Consider the following 20,616-nt stretch of genomic DNA (forward strand, 5'->3'; position numbering starts at 1 on the left):
TATTTGCAGGCACCCCAAGTAACAATGGAAGGCTAAGATATTTACAAATGTCCTCCATCCAATGGTTGGGGAAGAAACTAGAAGCTTCCCATCTCCTTAGTGGAGAAATCTAGAAATCTATTCTAAAATATCTCATATAAATATCTTCTACAAATATCCACAATAAAATATCTAGAGTTACAACACCTTTGTAGAAAACTCTAGAACTTGGACCTTACTTAGCCCAATGGCCTAAGTCCATGGGCCTATATTGGGTAGGTCGTGACAACATGTACACTTAGTGGCACTCAATGTGCACGCATAGACACACTTCACTCGGGCAACACGCATAACCATACTCAGGCAACTGTTGGGGCAGTTCACAATTAGGGGCATACCTGGGGCCACGCGTTGACAATCCTAGCCTCCGGAGGGTGTGGGGGTAAAATTAGAAAGATTTGGGGGGAAAGAAAGGGGAAAAAGACTGGGGAATGAATCGATGCTACACGGGGATGAATCTCAGTGGATTGTGGTAGCAAGGCCACTCTGCCACTTACAATATCCCATCACGTATTTAAGTCAGCTGCAAAGGATTCTACCCATCGCCCGATAGGAATTATGCTTCAAGGCAGCCCACACAACACGTCCACTGTGGGGGTATGGCCAACGACATGTGCCTCTGGGGGCTGGAGGGCCCCTACTGTGGGTTGGAAAATGAGCGACGGGCACAAGTATCGCTTCTTTAGCCTGGATTCTGACTTAGAGGCATTCAGTTATATTCTGGCACACGGCAGCTTCATGCCACTAGCTTTTCAACCAAGCGCGATGAGCAATTGTGTGAATCAACAGTTCCTCTCGTACTAGGTTGAATTACTATCGCGACACTATCATCAATAGGGTAACCCCAGCTCATGTTCCCTATTGGTGGGTGAACAATCCAACACTAGGTGAATTCTGCTTCGCAATGATAGGAAGAGCAGACATCGAAGGACCAAAAGCAATGTTGCTATGAATGCTTGGCTGCCACAAGCCAGTTATCCCTGTGGTAACTTTTCTGACACCTCTAGCTTTAAATTCCGAAGGTCTAAAGGATCGATAGGCCACACTTTCACGGTTTGTATTCGTATTGGAAATCAAAATGAAATGAGCTTTTACCCTTTTGTTCCACACGAGATCTCTGTTCTCGTTGAGCTCATCTTAGGACACCTACGTTATCTATTAACAGATGTGTTGCCCCAGCCAAAATCCCCACCTGATAATGTCCTCCACCCGGATCGCCCCGCCGAGGTGGGCCTTGGGTCCAAAAGGAGGGGTAGAGCCCCACCTTCGACTCACGGAGTAAGTAAAATAACATTAAAAGTAGTGGTATTTCACTTGCGCCGTTTCTAGCTCCCACTTATCCTACACCTCTCAAGTCATTTCACAAAGTCGGACTAGAGTCAAGCTCAATAGGGTCTTCTTTTCCCGCTGATTCTGCCAAGCCCATTCCCTTGGCTGTGGTTTCACTGGATAGTAGACAGGGACATTTGGAATCTTGTTAATCCATTCATGCACGTCACTAATTAGATGATGAGGCATTTGGCTACCTTAAGAGAGTCATAGTTACTCCCGCCATTTACCCGTGCTTGGTTAAATTTCTTCACTTTGACATTTAGAGCACAAGGCAGAAATCACATAGCGTGAGCATCCGCAGGGACCATCGCAATACTTTGTTTTAATTAAACAGTTGGATTCTCCTTGTCTGTACCAGTTATGAGTCAACTGTTTGACGCCCAGGGAAGGCCCCTGAGGGGGCCGTTCCCAGTTTGTCCCTTGATCGACACGCGGTGACCCGCTCTTGCCATGAAAGTAGCTCGAGCAGTCCGCCGATAGCCGACGAGTTCGAGACTGGGACCCCTGTTCCCAACCCTCAGAGCCAATCCTTTTCCAAAGGTTATGGATCCATTTTGTCGACTTCCCTTGCCTATATTGTTCCATCAACCAGAGGCTGTTCAACTGAGAGACCTGATGCGGTTATGAGTATGACCGGGCATGGTCGGCACTCGGTCCTCCAAATTTTCAAGGGCCACTGGGGGCACACTGGACACCATGCAACTTGCGGTGCTCTTCCAACTACTGGACCCTACCTTCAGTTGAACCATTTCCAGGGTGGGTAGGCTGTTTAATAGAAAAGATAACTCTTCCCGAGGCCCCCCTTGACGTCTCTGGACTTCCTAACAATGCCGTCAATAGCCATGTCCTGGTGCGTATGTACTCTTTGATGGGCTTCCCCCGTCCCTTAGGATTGACTAACCCATATGCAAGTGCCGTTCACATGGAACCTTTCCCCTCTTCAGCCTTCAAAGTTCTCATTTGAATATTTGCTACTACTACGAAGATCTGCACCATGATCGCTCCACCCAGGCTCACGCCCCAGGTTTTATGGAGATTGCCACGCCTTCCTACTCATTGGGGCCTGGCTGTTGCCCCAACAGCTGGGTATAGGTTGCGTGCTTCAGCGCCATCCATTTTCGGGGCTAGTTGATTCGACAGGTGAGTTGTTACACATTCCTTAGCAGATTTGGACTTCCATAACCACCGTCTTGCTATCTTAATCGACCAACACCCTTTGTGGGTTTTAGGTTAGCGTGCAATCCGGCACCACAACCTGGCTTCCGGTTCATCCAGCATCCTCAGTTTTACTTACCAAAAATGGGCACTTAGAGCTCTCGATTCCATGGTACGGCTCAACGAAGCAGCCATACCATCCTACCTATTTAAAGTTTGAGAATAGGTTGAGGGCGTTGCACCCCCGATGCCTCTAATCATTGGGTTTACCCGATAAAACTCGCCTACGGGCTCCTACTGTCCTGAAGGAAACTTGGGAGGGAACCGGCTACTAGATGGTTTGATTAGTCTTTTGCCCCTATACCCAAGTCAGACAAACGATTTGAACATCAGTATCACTGTGGGCCTCCACTAGAGTTTCCTCTGGCTTCGCCCCACTCAGGCATAGTTCACCATCTTTCGGGTCCCGTCAGGTATGCTCTCACTCGAACCCTTCATAGAAGATCAAGGTCGGTCGGCAATGCAACCCACAAGTGGATCCACCAATCAGCTTCTTTATGCCTTACGGGTTTTACTTGCCCATTGACTCACACACATGTCAGACTCCTTGGTCTGTGTTTCAAGACGGGTCAAATGGGGAGCCTGACAGGTCAATGGCCGCAGCATGCAGTTGCCAATAGGCATGCCATCGAAGCGCACGTTGCCTACCATGATCACGGCGATGACATCTCCTTAGGCATAACACGACAACCCGGGCTTGGGACGTCACTGTAATCCACATCAGTCCATGCCCCGAGTCAAGCGGTGGACTGGCTATTAACCGTTCCGTATTCGATCGAGACGCATCGTCGGCCCCCATCTGCTTCCCTCCTGACAATTTTAAGCACTCTTTAACTCTATTTTCAAAGGCCTTTTCATCTTTCCCTCGCAGTACATGTTCGCTATCGGTCTCTCGCCCATATTTAGCCTTGAATGGAACTTACCGCCCAATTGGGGCTATATTCCCAAACAACTCGACTAGCCGATAGTGCCTCATGGTGCGACAGGGTTTGGACACGATGGGGCTCTCACCCTCTCCAGTACCCCCTTTCAGGGGACTTGGGCTCGTCCGTCACTGAGGATGCTTCCACAGACTACAGTTCGAACAATAAAGCCGCTCGATCTAAAGCTAGGCTCTTCCCGATTCACTCACCATTACTAAAGGAATCCTCGTAAGTTTCTTGTCCACCGCTTATTGATTTTCTTAAACTCAGCGGGTAGCCCCGCCTGACCTGAGGTCGCAGTCAAAATGCCATCGAATGGTAATCAGGGTCACCAGAGCCCAATGGGAGTAGAACACGCACACGATGTCCGAACAATGGAAAAGTGGCTCGAACCACCACTCATCGTGGCGCTTGCCACACAAGGGGCCTTGACTTTGGGCCGAGCACACCTCGAACAGAGACACGGGGGCCAATTTTCACTCTGCATCACCACCATAAGGGGCAAAGGAGGTGGGGCAACATGACGAGTTATGCCTAAGCAGGCGTGCCCTCAGCCAGATGGGCTAGGTTGCAACTTGCGTTCAAAGACTCGATGGTTCATGGGATTCTGTAATTCACACCAAGTATCGCATTTCGCTACGTTCTTCATCAATGTAAGAGCTGAGATATCCGTTGCCGAGAGTCGTTAAGATAGATTCGGATCTAAGATGACCACACCACACCAAAGGCGCAATGATGTTATGTCCTTTTCGTTGCGAGTTCCTTGGCGCCGACTGCGTCGGTAGTTGTGTTTGGGTTGAACGCTAAGAAGGATCGTAGGCCGACTTTTTAGAAGGGTTGGGAAGGAAGGAGCTCACACTCCCACGCCCTACCTTGATCGTAAAACGCAACATGTTCATGGGTCTCGCTGGGCAGGTAACGACAATGATCCTTCCGTAGGTTCACCTATGGAAACCTTGTTACAACTTCTCCTTCCCCTAAATGATAAGGTTTAGTGGACTTCTCGCGACATCGATGGCAGTGACCCATCCATGTCACTATAATCCGAACACTTCACCAGACCATTCAATTGGTAGGAGCGATGGGCAGTGTGTACAAAGGGTAGGGAAGTAGTCAATGAGAGCTAATAACTCACGCTTACCAGGAATTCCTCATTGAAGACCAACAATTGCAATGATCTGTCCCCATCACGATGAATACATCAGTGTAGCGCGCGTGCAACCTAGAACATCTAGGGGCATCACTGACCTGTTATTGCCTCAAACTTCCATGGCCTAAATGGCTATAGTCTCTCTTAGAAGCTGGCTGTGGAGGGTCACCTCCACATAGCTAGTTAGCAAGCTGAGGTCTCGTTCATTAACAGAATTAACCAGACAAATCGCTCCCCCAACTAAAAATGGCCATGCACCACCACCCATGGAATCAAGAAAGAGCTCTCAGTCTGTCAATCCTTACTATGTCTGGACCTGGCAAGTTTCCCCGTGTTGAGTCAAAATAAGCCGCAGGCTCCACTCCTTGTGGTGCCCTTCCGTCAATTCCTTTAAGTTTCAGCCTTGCGACCATACTCCCCCCGGAACCCAAAAACTTTGATTTCTCATAAGGTGCCAGTGTAGTCCTAAAAGCAACATCCGCCGATCCCTGGTCGGCATCGTTTATGGTTGAGACTAGGATGGTATCTGATCATCTTCGAGCCCCCAACTTTCTTTCTTGATTAATGAAAACATCCTTGGTAAATGCTTTCACAGTGGTTCATCTTTCATAAATCCAAGGATTTCACCTCTGACTATGAAATACAAATGCCCCCGACTGTCCCTGTTAATAATTACTCCGATCCCAAAGGCCAACGCAATAGGATCAAAATCCTATGATGTTATCCCATGCTAATGTATCCAGAGTGCAGGCTTGCTTTGAGCACTCTAATTTCTTCAAAGTAATGGTGCCGGAGGCACAACCCAACCAATTAAGGCCAGGAACGCATCACCGACAGAAGGGACGAGACGACCGGTACACACCGTGAGGCAGACCGATCAACCCATCCCAAAGTCCAACTACGAGCTTTTTAACTACAACAACTTAAATATACACTATTGGAGCTGGAATTACCGCGGCTACTGGCACCAAACTTGCCCTCCAATGGATCCTTGTTAAGGGATTTAGATTGTACTCATTCCAATTACTAGACTCGAAGAGCTCGGTATTATTACTTATTGTCACTACCTCCCCGTGTCAGGATTGGGTAATTTGCGTGCCTGCTGCCTTCCTTGGATGTGGCAGCTGTTTCTCAGACTCCCTCTCTGGAATCAAACCCAAATTCTCTGTCACCCATCACCACCATAGTAGACCACTATCCTACCATCGAAAGTTGATAGGGTAGAAATTTGAATGATGCGTAATTGGCACAAAGGCCATACGATCCGTTGAGCTATCATGAATCATCAGAGCAATGGGCAGAGCCCGCGTTGACCTTTTATCTAATAAATGCATCCCTTCCAAAAGTCATGGTTTGGTGCAAGTATTAGCTCTAGAATTACTACGGTTATCCAAGTAGCAAATACTATCAAACAAACTATAACTGATTTAATGAGCCATTCGCAGTTTCACAGTCTAAATTAGTTCATACGTACACATGCATGGCTTAATCTTTGAGACAAGCATATGACTACTGGCAGGATCAACCAGGTAACTTTCCTACTCGATGCCAAAGCACTGCATGAACCACATCCCCAATTGTGCATTGGGTGATGCTGCTCCATACATTAATGGCGGTGTATTGTTCTTATGCAACAAGTTGCAACCAAAGGATTCAAGAGGACACACACATCCAACTTGCCCCACAAAATGTCCCGCATACTATAGCACAAACAGTGCACATGCACCATTGACACAAAGAAAGCGGACATATGCATCGTATGCCAAGCCACCTCACACCAACCACAAGGGCAGGCAAGAGGGATGAAATGAGAGTGAAGGGGAGCATCTTTCCATCCAACTAGGTAAGCAACATAGGAACTATTTTCATACTCTTGACAAATACACTTTTGGCCCATCGCAACCCATAGAGGTATCTATGCATAGTGGTTCAATACACAAGCAAAGAGCCCACAACCACAAGAAAAACAATAGCCACTCATGTGCATTACATCCACTACCGACACAATCCACCACCAAACCTACTGCAAAGTAATAGGGATTTGGTACAAGAAAAATCAATAGCCCCACTAAGCACAAAAATCTCAACAATCAACAAGGGTCGAGGGACTCGAGATCTATCTCCACCTACAAGCTTGCAACCTACGTTCTCCTAAGACCCACATTAATGTCGTATTATAACACTTGCGGCAGGAGACATGCAAACACCTCCGCACCTAGGCGCAACTTAGAAATGCACTTCTCCAAATGGCAAAGGCCACAAGATCGAGTATGAGAAAGCTCTTGCAAGCAACAAACCCACGATAATGCAAATTTTTTAAAAGAACAAGGGGAGGGGGGAAGGGACATGTGATTTGTCTCCACTTGCAAGGTTGCAACCTATGTTCATCAGAGACCCACATTAATGTCGTATTATAACACTTGTGGTAGGAGGCATGCAAACACCTCCGCACCTAGGCACGACTTAGAAATGCATTTCTCCGAATACCGTAAGGCCACAAAACCGAGCATGAGAAAACTCTTGCAAGCAACAAACCCACGAGAATGCAATTTTCTTTTCAAAAACAAAAGGGGGGAGGGGGAAGGACTCATGATCTCTCTCCACCTGCAAGCATGCAAACCTATGTTCTCTAGAAACCCACGTTAATGTCGCATTATAACACTTACGACAATAGGCATGCAAACACCTCCGCACCTAGGCACGACTTAGAAATGCATTCTTCCAAATAGCAAGGGCCACAAAACCGAGCATGATAGAACTCTTGCAAGCAACATACCCACGAGAATGGAAATTTTTTTAAGAAGCAAGGAGGGGGGAGGGACTCATGAGCTATGTCCTCCTGCAAGCTTGCAACCTATGTTCTCCAGAGACCCACGTTAATGTCATATTATAACACTGGCGGTAAAAGGCATACAAACACCTCCAAACCTAGGCGCGACATAGAAATACACTTCTCCAAATAGCATAGGCCACAAAACCGAGCATGAAAAAACCTTTGCAAGCAACAAATCCACGATAATGCAATTAAAAAAAAAACAATAGGATGGGGGGGAGGGACCAACCAAATATTTGTTGTGGACATTGACTTGACCAATGATTCTATGAAACCCATTCATTAGGCATGTCAATGTTGACAACAACCCACCCCTTGCACCTTGACCTACATATGATGACAAGCCAAAGAGCACAGAGGGATGGAAATGTGTGATTACGGCCTCGCTCATAAAAAGTGGCACTAGAACAACTGCACATAGCAGGAAACAAAGCACATCAAACTGCCACGCTGCCTAGATGGGATTAATCAAAAGGGCCAACGTGTCATTTCCACATTTTTCACAAGCCATGACTCTCTTGGGCATGCTGTACAGAAACTAGCAAAAGTGGCAGTAGGCCGTGGTGAGAGTGTAGGTCTAGTGTGCAGGCAGCCATGCAAACCCACCAGCACGCATTAGCCAGCCAAGGTGCAAAACAAGGGGCTAATCATCCGAACATCATACCATGTTGCTATCCTTCACATGCCATGCAACTCTTTGGCATGCTGTGTGGCTACCGGCTTATGTGGCAGTAGCTATGTAGGTAGCCATGCACGCCCAGCAGCAAGCCATTGCAGGCCATAAAGCACATCAAAGGCAACCATCAGAACCAACGTGACTAGATGGTGATTTTCATATGCCAGGCCTATCTTGGGCATGCCATGCGGCTACGGGCGCATCTGGCAGCAGTTGTGGGGGCACGGCAGCACAAGGTAGGAACCTTCATGCACCCAACAGCCCAGGGTGGTAGGAAATGGTGTGTGGCAAAGGGGCTGAACATCAGGATGCATTGGCCATTTACTTATTTTCAAATGACATGCCTCTCTTGAAAATGATGTGCAACGATGGACACATGTGGTAGTAACTGTGGGGGCATGGCAGTGGAAGGTAGGGAGCCATGTGTGCCCAGCAGCACATAGTTGCAGGCAGTGGTGTGCGGCAGATGGGCTGACCATCTAGATAGACGAGCCTTATACTTGTTTTCACATACATGCCAAGCCTTTGTTGGGATTTCTATGCAGCTACGAGCACAGGTGGCAGTAGCTGTCAAGGTATAGCAGTATACAGTAGGCAACCATCAGGGCCAAGCAGCACGTAGTGGCAGGCCGCAATGCACACCAAGGGCCAAATCATCGAAATCGACGTACCATGCAGGTGTTTTGCACAGGCCATGCCACCCTTGGGTATGCTGTGCAGCGACATGCGCATGTGGCAGTAGATGTGGAGGCATGATAGCGCAAGGCCGGTAGCCATGCATGCCCAGCAACACACAATGGTAGGCAACTGTATGTAGCAGAGGGGCTAAACATCGGGATGGACGCGCCATGTACATGTTTTAACAAGCCATACCTTCGTTGGGCATACTGTGCGTCGACGGGCACATGTGGCAGTAGAAGTGGGGGTGTGGCAGCACATGGCAGGCAGCCTTTACACCCAGTAGCCCATGGTGGCAGGCAACGTTATGCGGCAGAAGGGGGCAATATTGTGCGACAGAAGGGCTGACTATTCACAAAGACGTGCACCTTCGTTGGGCATGCTGTGCCGTGACTGGCACACGTGACAGCAGCTGTGTGGTCATGGCAGCACAAGGAAGGCAGCCATGTGAGTCCAACCACACACAGTGGTAGGCCTTGATGCACACTAAGGGCCAACTCATCGAAACCGATGTGCCATTTCACTTTTTTTCCCATGCCATGGGTCTTTGGGTTTGCCTACCATACCCGCTCATTGTCTGGTGCCCCACTATATGGCCCCTCAGAAATCACCCGGGTAGAGTGGCACCCCCTCCCTCAAGGTAGCTCTTATGCTCTTTGCCCCTTTCCAGAAGGAGACATGACCCCCCCCCAAAAAAAATATACCAGACTATTTTTTAAGCTTCAAATATCCAAATCAAATGAAACTTGGTATGAAATTAGAGAAAAATCCAAAGAATATTTTCATATAAAAATTATAGTTTTCTAATAAATATTTTTTTATTAATTTATTAATATTAAAAAACATATTAAATTCAAAAAATTATGAAAAATTCATTTTAATGTATTTTTCTGAAATCTAAATTTTGGATGTCTTCCAAAGGTTGATAGAATGTTCTGAAAAGATATTTGACCATTCCAACTTATTTTGATATTTTCTAATATTTTATGATTGAAACATTACGAAAAATACCCAAAAAAATGGAAATGTAGGGTTTAAGTGAAAATGATTGTACTTTGAGTGCCAAATAGCCAATATCAAGGTTTTTCTAACCCAAAGTGATGTTTTACATAACTTGATTTAAAGACCCAAACTATGTTGTGCGGGTAGGGCCTTGACGTGTGTAGCAGTCTATGCCCCGTGTGCAGCCAAAGGCTGCAAAGGAGCCTCTATTGCATGGGCCATGGGGACCACGATGGCACCCATGTGCAAGCCATGTGCGTGCCGCTATGTGCATGGTGGACTGCAGACGTGGGCACGGTAGTGCAGCAATGCCTGCAACCGTATGCACGCCATGTGCTGAAATGCCCGTGGCTTATGCGGCCATGCCAGCCATCATGATCGCCGTATGGGCAGCCATGCCCTTGAACTTGCGCGTGGTAGTGCAGCCATACGTGCAGCATGTGCGACCACGCAATGCAACCTCATGCGTGGCACGTCCGGCAACTCCTAAAACCATATGCAAGGCAAGGCAACAATGGGCATGGCATATGCAACCATGCTTGCAACCTAGAGGGTGGTGTGCAGCAATGTATGTAACCTTGCGAGTGGTAGGGTAGCCCTGGGCGCGGCATGTAGGGCCATGCCGGCAACCATGCTTGCGTTAGGGCAGCCAACTACGCGGCATGTGTGGCGAGGAATGCAACCTTGGGCACGATAGTGCAGCCATCTACGTGTCATGTGTAGCCTTGCCTGCAACCTTACGCGTGACATGTGCGGCCACGCTCGCAACCTTGTGCAGGGCATGTGTAGCTGTGGTCGCAGCCATGTGCGTGGAAGTGCGGCCCAAGCAGTAGCCCAGCGCACGCAGCCTACACCATTGCTCGTAGCTATATGTGGCTATGCCTGCCACCTTGGGTGCGGTTGTGCACCCTTTCCCACAGCAATGTGCTTTGTTGCCTGCCACCTTATGCGTGGTGGTGCACACTTGCCCCCAGCCATGTGCGTGCGGTAGCCTGCACCCATGCTCGTGATAGTGGAGCCTTACCCGCATCCGTGCATGAGGTGGCATGCAACCATATGTGCGGTATTGCAGCCACGCCCTCATCCCGTGCACGGTAGCCTACCACCACTCCAGTAGCCTTCCACGCGCTAGTGCAACCTTGCCCGCAGCGATGCCTACTCCTTGTGCGGCCATGCCAGTTGCCTTCCACGCGGTAGTGCAGCCATTGTTGCACCCATGCACAATGGCCTACATCCATGTGCGTGCAGTACAACCTTACTTGTGGCCATGCAATCGGTAGCTTGCACCTTGTTAGGCCATGCCAGCCACATGCGCGCTCGGTAGTGCAGCCGTGTGTAAGACAACTTGCCACCATGCATGCGACATGTGCAACCATGCTTGCATCCATGCGCCTGATAGTGCAGCCTTGCCCACAGTCGTGCACGCGCTGGCTTGCAACCTTTTGTGGGGTAGCACAGCCATGCTTGCACCCGTGTGCACGACAGCTTGCATCCATGTCCATGCGGTAAGGCATTGATTGCAGCCAAGTGCGCGGTAGCCTGCCACCTTTCATGCACCTTGTGCGGCCATGCGTGTAGTACTACTGCCTTAGGCACACTTAGGGGGGCACGCATACGCATAGTCATGGGCACGTATATGTGCACACTTGTGGCATTCAAGAGCACACTTAGGCAACAGTTGGGGCATTCAAGAGCACAATTAGGCGACACTAGGGCTACACTTCGGTGCATGCGTAGACACTTATTCAACACTTGGGGGGCACGTATAGGCACACTTAAGGCAACACTTGGGGCATTCAAGTGCATGCACAGGAACACTTGGTTACACACTTAGGCAACTGTTGTGGGCATGCATGGGCACAGTTAGGCAACACTTGGGCCATTCAATGTGCACATGTAGTCAACACTTGGGGTGTTGTGTGGCCATTCAATGTGCACACATATGCACATGTAGTCAACACTTGGGGGCAAGCGTAGGCACACATTTGGGCCATTCAAGAGCACGTTGTCATGGCTTTAGACCTTTCTAAGTAACCTTGCCGGAACTTAGCACTTCCACTAGCACTAAGTCAGTCGAACCACCCTCCTTAAGGGACTTGGGAAGAGAAGAAGTGAACACAAGAGTGAGTTTGAGAAGAATGAACTTGTATTGCACTAGAGAACTCTTGAGTATAAGGCTTGAGAACTCACTTGCTTGGTTGAACACTCTTGGTTGGTCCTTGGTGAGTGCCTTTGCCGAATGAGGCAACACCTATTTATAGGCACCCCAAGTTACAATGGATGGCTAAGATAATTACAAATGTCCTCCATCCAACGATTGGGGAGGAAACTAGAAGCTTCCCACCTCCTTAGTGGAGCTTTAGAAATCTCTCCCAAAATATCTCCTATAAATATCTTCTACAAATATCTACAATAAAATATCTAGAGTTACTACACCTTTGTAGAAAACTCCAGAACTTGGACCTTACTTAGCCCAAAGGCCTAAGTCCATGTGCTTGGCGAGCTAGGGCCATGGGCCTATGTTGGGCAGGTCATGACACTCTCCCCCACCTAAATCTATGACTCCCTCGTCGCAACATCCTTGTGGTACTTTTATTCACGAGCCGTCTGAGCATGCCAGTTGTCTCCCATCTCGTCTTGCTCTTTGGTCGCCCCTTCCACTTGACTAAATACTCCACGTAAAGAGATAGTTTGTGTCTCTGGATGATTAGATCAACAACCAAATTATCCTCCCTCTTGCAAGGAGTAACGCCTATTGGGGTTCTTGTTGTAGTCACATAACTTGAGCCTCCTACAATATCGTTTGGTTGCCTCCGTTCTCTCGCATCTTCCTCTTCATGGCATGGATGGCTTGCTCCAAATTTCTCCTTGCCTTGCCCTCTCGTCCATGGGCAAGTAAGCACCTAAACCCTGGATGGTGTTGGAGAACTCCTTTAGTCCCAAGGTTCATCTCGACCCCTCGAGCAACATTATGTATGGGGAATTCTTTGGAGTTAATAGCCTTAGGACACCCTTGGTCCGAGTTCCTTTGTCTCCTCTGTCAAGGCAAGGTTGTGTGTGGCTCTTGTATCTACCTTCGCCTGTGTGGGCTTCCCATTGATGCACACTTTTGCACACATCAACCCCTTTTGAGAGTTAAAGGCCTTGACCCCTATCTTGGCCCTAGTGGCACCACGCAGCATTGGGGACCCCATACAAGGTGGCTCTTCCTCTTGGCCCTCTTCTTCTAATAGGGCACTAAGAGCTTTCCTCCTGAGGCAATCCCTAAACCAATGTTGCTCATCACATTGGAATCACTTGTCTCTAGGCTTGAACCGATTCCTCTTATCACGCTTGTGCCTTAGTGCCTCTCCTTTAGACATGTTATGAGAGGTAGTGGCTTCCCTCGCCGTTGTCCTCCTACTCTTCCCATACTTCTTCTCCAATACGAGCTTCCACCTTATCCAACTCCTTTGCATACTTGAGCCCTGAAGGTGGCAACCATCTCCTCTTGGTTACTTACCATGGTGTTAAGAGCACCTTGTAGGGACCCCTTGTGCTCCCCCATCTGGCCATCAAGCTCCTCCCCACTTTGCTCCACAACATTGAGGCACCACTTTGTCTCGGCCAATACTTGCTCCCCTCGAGCTAAGCGAGGCCCCATAGCAACGCCAAAGTCGATGGACTTGCCTTTGCTCCTTCTTTGCTTACTTATGTAGGTGTTGGTCTCTATTCCACAGTTTTAGCTCGCCTGTCTCCTATACCACAAGCTTGGCTCCCTCACAATCGAAGCTCTGATACCACAACTGTCACGGCCTTTGTAGACACCTAATTTTTTCACCCACCGGCGATGATGACACAAGAAGAATTACATGTTGGACATTTTAGACTTGGAGAGTTTTCCTTTGTCCAAAAGCAAGCCTTTTTGGATAATTCTCTCTAGTTTTTTAGTCCCACATCGGAAATAAGAGAGAATTGTCTCAAGTCCCAAGGCTATAAGTATAGCCCTTCCTCTCTTCCAAAAGAGAGGAGAAAAAAATTGAGAATTTGGGAGAGAGGATGGCCCCATCAAGGTTTTGACTAACTTCTTCCCTCTAAAATCAAATATTCTCCAAGTCTAAAAGTTTAACACATTAATCCTTCCTTGAGCCGGGAGATCTATCCCGGTTCGTTTCGATTTGGGGCTTGAAGCACAGGGGTTATCTCCCCTTGTTTCTTGATTAAAGCCGGGTTTAATGTATTTTTCTTCTCCTAATTGCAATTTAGAACTAGTTTATCTAATTTAATAGATTATGCACTAATTTATTAATATTTGGTTCATTTAGATTAATTAGGTTTAATTGGTTCATTTAGATTAATTAGGTTTAATTGGTTCATTTAGATTAATTAGGTTTAATTAGTTTCATTTTGGTTTAATATGGTTTATTAGATGTAACCCGATTCAATTAGATTAATTAGGTTTAATTGGTTCATTTAGATTAATTAGATTTAATTAGTTTTAATTTGGTTTAATTTGGTTTAATTTGGTTTATTAGATTCATCTTAATTTAATCTGGTTTATTTAGGTCTTTTGGTTCAATTAAATATGATGGTTTATTAGATTCATCTTAATTTAATCTGGTTTATTTAGGTTTTTTGGTTCAATTAAATATCATTTTTGTTTAATTGGTTTAATTATATTCATTTTGGTTTTATCTGGTTCAATTAGATGTCATTAGGTTCATTCAGACTTGATTATTTTTTTTATTTGCTTTAATTTAAATTGATTTTGAATTTACATTTGGCTTTATGATTCTACTTAATTGTTAATTGTTTTATTCCTTAGATCTAGGCCCTTGGATTAGGATCCAAGAACCCTAATCCGTCCTCCCATTTCTTTATCTCTTCTCCCAGCTCTTCTTCCTTTCTTTTTCCTTAACCGAACTTGCAGCTCACCTCTTCTCCTTCTTCTTCTTCTTTTTCTTCTTCTTCTTCTTCTCTTCTTTTCTCTTTTACCATGGCCGAACCCTCTCCACTCCCTTCTCCTTCGTTTCTTTTTCCTTAACCGAACTTGCAACTCACCTCTTCTCCTTCTTCTTCTTCTTTTTCTTCTTCTTCTTCTTCTCTTCTTTTCTCTTTTACCATGGCCGAACCCTCTCCACTCCCTTCTCCTTTCTTTCTTTTTCCTTAACCGAACCTGCAACTCACCTCTCCTTCTTCTTCTTCTTCTTTTTCTTCTTCTTCTTCTTCTTCTTCTTCTCTTCTTTTCTCTTTTACCATGGCCGAACCCTCTCGACCCCCTTCTCCTTCCTTTCCTTTTCCTTAACCGAACATGCAACTGCTAACCAGTCCCACCGAACCTCCTTTCTCTTCTTCTTCTTCTTCTTCTTCTCATCTTCTCCCTCTCTTCTTCTTCTTCGGTCTCGCCTACTCGGGAGATGTTTCCACCCATGACACCTCCTTTTCTCTTCCTTCTCCCATCTCTTGGGTTCCGGTGATGATCTATTGGGACCTCGCGGACCTCTTGAACCATTAGCCCACTCTTCCGCTTTGTTCACAAGGTCAGATCGACCATAGATCTGTCGCCGATCCATTGCTCCGACTTGCAATCGATCTCCACTGTTTGCTCTCTCCTCTTCTATGCTCCCTTCTCCATCAACTACTGGTGAGCTTTTCTTCTCCCCCTACTCCCGGATTGGCTCACTGGCCCTCTCCCTCTCCTCCACTGACATTGCTTGACTAGTAGTTGTTCTTTCCCCTTCCCTGCCCCTCCTTGCTGCAACTGAAACCCATCTTCTTCTCCTTCATTCTCTCCTCTTCTATGCTCCCATCTCCTTCCCTTTGCAAAAATCGATCTCCAGCCCATCATCTTCTCTTATTTTTCCTATTTTATTTTCTTATTTTTTTGTTATTTCTTTAATTTACTGATTAAATACTCCATATTTGTAACACCCACAACCTGCTATTTCATTTATGTTTTCTATGTGGAATCTTCCCCTCCTTTTGTTCTTTATTTTTCTTTTATCCATTTTTGGTTTGATTTTCATTTTATTTCCCTCTTAATAACGTATGGGACGTAGTCTAGGGCGTATGTTAGCAAGGGTGTGGCTGGCCCCCCTCAAACCAGCTCGTAGCATTAGGTGCGTTTCTTGGGTTTTCGAGTTGATAAAAATGAACCCGTTTCGGTCCATTTATTTTTATCTTAGATAGTGGGTCCCTTTAGAATTAATTGTGTATTTAATTTAGATTCAGATATCTTTCCATATTGATAATCATTAGATTTAGATAGGTTAGTCAATGTCATGTTTGCCATGCTTCATGTTTATTAACATGTTTTTTATACTTGATGATTCTTATTTTTTATTTTTTGTTTAAATCAATTCATTTTTCTCATGCATGTAGGTTAGCTAGTATTCATATTTTGTCCATTTCTCACTCATATCACCACGTGGGACATTTACAACCATTGTATATTTAACATAATAGTTAGATTCCATTTACTTAAATTGAGGTAGTTAATTAAATAATTATTTTAATATTTAATTAAATAAAGTCTTAACTCATTAGATTAATTAAGGTTCATAATGCATTTAATTGACTCTTAAAATTCGGTTTTAATTGTTTAAATTATTAGATTGATTAGGTTTTCCAAAACTTCCATCTGAAATAGTTAGATTTGAGTAGCTTTCACCATTCAATTCAAGTTTTTGTCTTTCTTTAAAAATCTTTTTACCTATTAGATTAATAGTTTTAATTAGGATTGCAATAATTCATTTCACAAATTATTATGGATTATGATTAATCATTTTAATTAATTCAATGTAGGATTTCATAAATTCATTAATCCTCCATCTAGGTTAGGCTCAATTAATCGAGTTAGTTCAATTTAGGGTTTCACAAATTGCTCAACTAATCCTAGGTCTAGGCTTATTTAATTAGCTTAATCTAAGACTCATAATACATTAATTAAATCATTTAGGGGTTTTTAATTTTTAATTAGCGTAATCATTTCATTATTTGCATCATAACCTAGCTAGCATAATTTAGACACTTGGCTTAGGGTTTTCACATTTCATACTTAGATACCTAGTTTAGGGTTTTCAGTGACCTAGATTTAGGACTAGTTAGTAGGGTACAAATAAAATTTGGTCAAACAAAAAAAGACCGGCCTTAGGGCCAGGCAGACTGGGTGCCTAACACCTTCCCAGTCTATTACTTGACACTTGTCCAGAATCTTGGTGCAAACCAGCTTTATCCATCAGAGTCATTGGTCTCTCTCCCTTGATTGGGGGAGACATTTATGGGTCCTAGAACCTTTCTAGGTGGCGACTCCCTTTTACCCATAACATGTATCCCCCCTTGGCATCTGATGATCAGGAGATACTATCTCATTAGGCTTGAACCCTAGCGTGTGTACACGCGCTACGTGCCATATTGCGATCCCGACGAAGGTTCATGATACCTACAGTGGCGACTCTGCTGGGGATGTCAGACTCTTGATTGACCATTGTTTGTATAGCTTTGTTTGTACCTTATTGTGTGTATAGTGACATGTTATTTTTCACTTTTCATCACTTTCATGCACTCCTTGCATTAAGCACAACATGCCTTACCCTTATTCACCCCCGTGGTGTAGCTGTCAGGGTCCCTCACATATGTTTGGGCCGCCCCAGTTACATCACACCCCTTGATACTGTGCCATTTAGGTCTGGAATATAGAACTTATCGGTAAGGGTGTTACCTTGCGTGCTTGAGGGGGATCACACACATTTAGGTGTGCCCAAAGAGACGTTATTGGTTAACACTCTGAGATCGATCTGCTCAAGCTATTCCTCTAATGGTATAACAAAGGGACCACGTGCCTCTGATTCATTCCATGTATACGAGTGATAGGTATATCAGTCTTGTCAAGGTAGCCTTGCCAGTCCTAAACCTAGCCTTCATGCATCATATACTTGGACATAGAACCAATGACTAGGATCAACACAACTAATATTGTTTGCGGTTCATGTTGGAACCCCTTGTAGTCATTTTTTTACCTGTCTCAATCTACCATTCACCAACGGAAGGATTGGATTTATCATTAATATTAAAGGTGCTAGTGTTTATAACTCACTAGTTGTTGATTCTTACAACTGCACCATATGATTGGTACCGTGGCTATATGCTAACACCACCAGTCCGATGTGGTATAGGTCTTAACCTAGTAAAGGTTTCACACATGCTACCTCGATGTCAACGGTGGAACCAAATTCGTCCACCATGGTTTTTGGTGATTGATTCAGTGTAGAGTCGCCTACATAAGTGTTCTTACGAGAACCACCTTTGCTTGATCCATCACTTGAGAGTCTCTTCAACTTAGGCACACTTCTTTAAGTATGCTGCTAAGTTGATGCCACTCTCATTTGAGCTAACTCTTGTTTGGTCTGGGCGTCCTTATTTGCATATGTTTGGCTAGTCTTGTGTTCAAGTAGGAGACTGTTGTGTATTGCCATCTCATCATCTATATTTGTCCTTTTCCGGTACCAGTCAGTGCCACCAACATCTTACCCCAATCAGCCTTTCTCGTTCATCCCACTTAGTTAGGATTGTCCTAGCAACCTCTCGGGACCATCATTCAGTGGTTCTCGATGGAGGCATTCCTCCACAACCACCTTTGGATAACATGGATGCTCGAATGGCCAGGCTAGAGGAAATGATGGCCAACCTCATGGAGGTGGTACCCACACATATGGTCACACCAAGGGAAGAGGTTCCAGATCAACGGAGTCGCCCTCAAACTCCTAGGTTTGTTCCCCAACCTCCCTACCCGGCCGAGGATGAGTATGACTTTTATATCAATGCTCCTGCCGCCAGGGCAGTTGAGGATCAAGAGAAAAAAGAATTGAAGGATTAGGTCAACCGTTTGGAGCACATTAGAAGGAATATGAAAGGGGCAGAAGACTAAATTTTTTATACTGAGGGGCTATGCTTTTTTCCCCAAGCAATCTTGCCAGAAAGGTTCAAGTGGACATGTGACAAGTTCGATGGAACTGGGGATCCTCGTAATCACTTGAAGTCTTTCATTGGATAGTTGAGGATAAAGAGGTTCATAGATGAAATGTTGGGGCAAGCTTTTCAATTCTCTCTAATCGGTGTGGCTCACCATTGGCTTATGTCTTTAGACAAGGCATCCTCTCGCACTTGGGAGGACATTATAAGAGCTTTCACCAAACAGTATGGCTACAATACTGAAGAGGAATTAACAAGAAGAGAATTGGAAACGACAAGTCAAATGCCAAATAAAGGGTTCACCGAGTATTTGAGGCATTTCCGTGACAAAGCATCCATGATGAGGGATCGACCAAGTAAGCGAGATCAGATTGCCATGATCATGAGGTCGGTGTGTGTTCCCTACAAGGATGTGTTGTTTGGCTAGGCAATATTGACATTTGATGGACTTAGAATGGCAGCTTAGCAGGTCGAAGATGCCGTCGCCTAAGAAGAGCTCCCCAAGTACAGCAAACTTGCTAAGAAGGCTAGTAGCAATAGAAAACCTCCTACCCAATAGAGGAATTCCGGGTCTAATGCCACGATGGTGATTCTTCCCACAGCACCGGCCTTGCCTACTCCAGCAACGCCATTTGTGATTGAGCAAGATGCAACCCCCGCTCCCTGTCGTCCTCGAAGGCAGTTCACTGACTTGGGGACTTCTTTGAGTTCAGTTTTGAATCGTTTGCTTCAGGCCGGTCTTATAGTCAAGCCAGCGCCTAGACCCTTACCTGAGCAGAAACCTAATTGATTCAATCCAAACCTGTTTTGTGACTACCATTCTCAAAAAGGCCACGCAACAGATAGATGTCACAAGTTGCAGGAGGCAATCCAAGATCTGCGTGATGTAAAGAAATTTAAAATCCGGGTCAAATGACCCAATGTTGGCACAAATCCCCTTCCTCAACATCGAACAGTTAACGCCTTGCAGGAAGATTTAGGAAATTTTGACTCGACTTCCCTTATCATTTTTCTATCAGTGAAGAGTAGCCAAGCAGAGGCGACCAACGTTGGAGATCTTAGCAGATTTACTTTCCCCCTTCCAGCTGATGTTATCACTTCTAGTTTAAAAGAGCCTGTAGAGTCAGAGTTGAAGGAAGATGAGATCAATGGCCTGTATGATGAATCTGATTTTGAGACTTACACACCAAATCTTAGTTTGAAGCTAAATGCAGTCAAACTTGAAGCCAATGAGGATTATGATATCATTATCCCTGGGGAAGGGTTGTAGGCAAAGCAAAGGTTTTTAGACTCTGAAGAAGAGGTAGAGCTCTACATTCCTAGTGAGATAATAGCAGAAACTCAAAGTGGAAGAACTACAAGGCAGCAGGACTCACATAACCACTAACAAGGCCAAAAGATTAGGGACTGAATAATAAGTTGATTGAACCAGAGAATCAAGTATTGAGACAGTTACAGAAGACCCAAGCAAATATATCTATTTGGGGCTTGCTCATGGCCTCTCCTACCCACAGGGAAGCAGTGTTGAAGTCTCTGGCAAGCATCCAAGTTCCAATTGGGATCGATCTGACACAACTAGCGAGCCTAGTAGAAGCCGCGTATGCAGTGAACTCATTGATGTTTGTAGATGCCGATCTCCCTCTTAAAGGTTCGAACCACACAAGGGCTTTACACATAACCATTGATTGCAGAGGGTGTCGAATTCCCTAAGTATTGGTAGACAATGGGTTGGCGTTGAATGTTTTCCCTCTCAGGACCTTTAAACATTTGGGATTTGATGAAGCCCAGATGAAGCCATCTAGTCAATGTGTTTGAGCTT

At 45.5% G+C, this 20,616-nt stretch overlaps 2 non-coding genes across 2 annotated transcripts; both read right to left on the reverse strand.

The window, feature by feature from the left end:
• Positions 1-470: 470 nt before the first annotated feature.
• On the reverse strand, positions 471-3,806 carry LOC122094616. The gene has a single exon (XR_006144927.1). It is a non-coding gene; the product is annotated as a 28S ribosomal RNA (ribosomal RNA).
• Positions 3,807-4,037: 231 nt separating this feature from the next.
• Positions 4,038-4,193, reverse strand: LOC122094475. Its single transcript, XR_006144791.1, has one exon. It is a non-coding gene; the product is annotated as a 5.8S ribosomal RNA (ribosomal RNA).
• Between the last annotated feature and the right edge of the window lie 16,423 nt (positions 4,194-20,616).

This window comes from Macadamia integrifolia, chromosome 11 (assembly GCF_013358625.1).
Source record: "Macadamia integrifolia cultivar HAES 741 chromosome 11, SCU_Mint_v3, whole genome shotgun sequence".
NCBI lineage: Eukaryota > Viridiplantae > Streptophyta > Magnoliopsida > Proteales > Proteaceae > Macadamia > Macadamia integrifolia.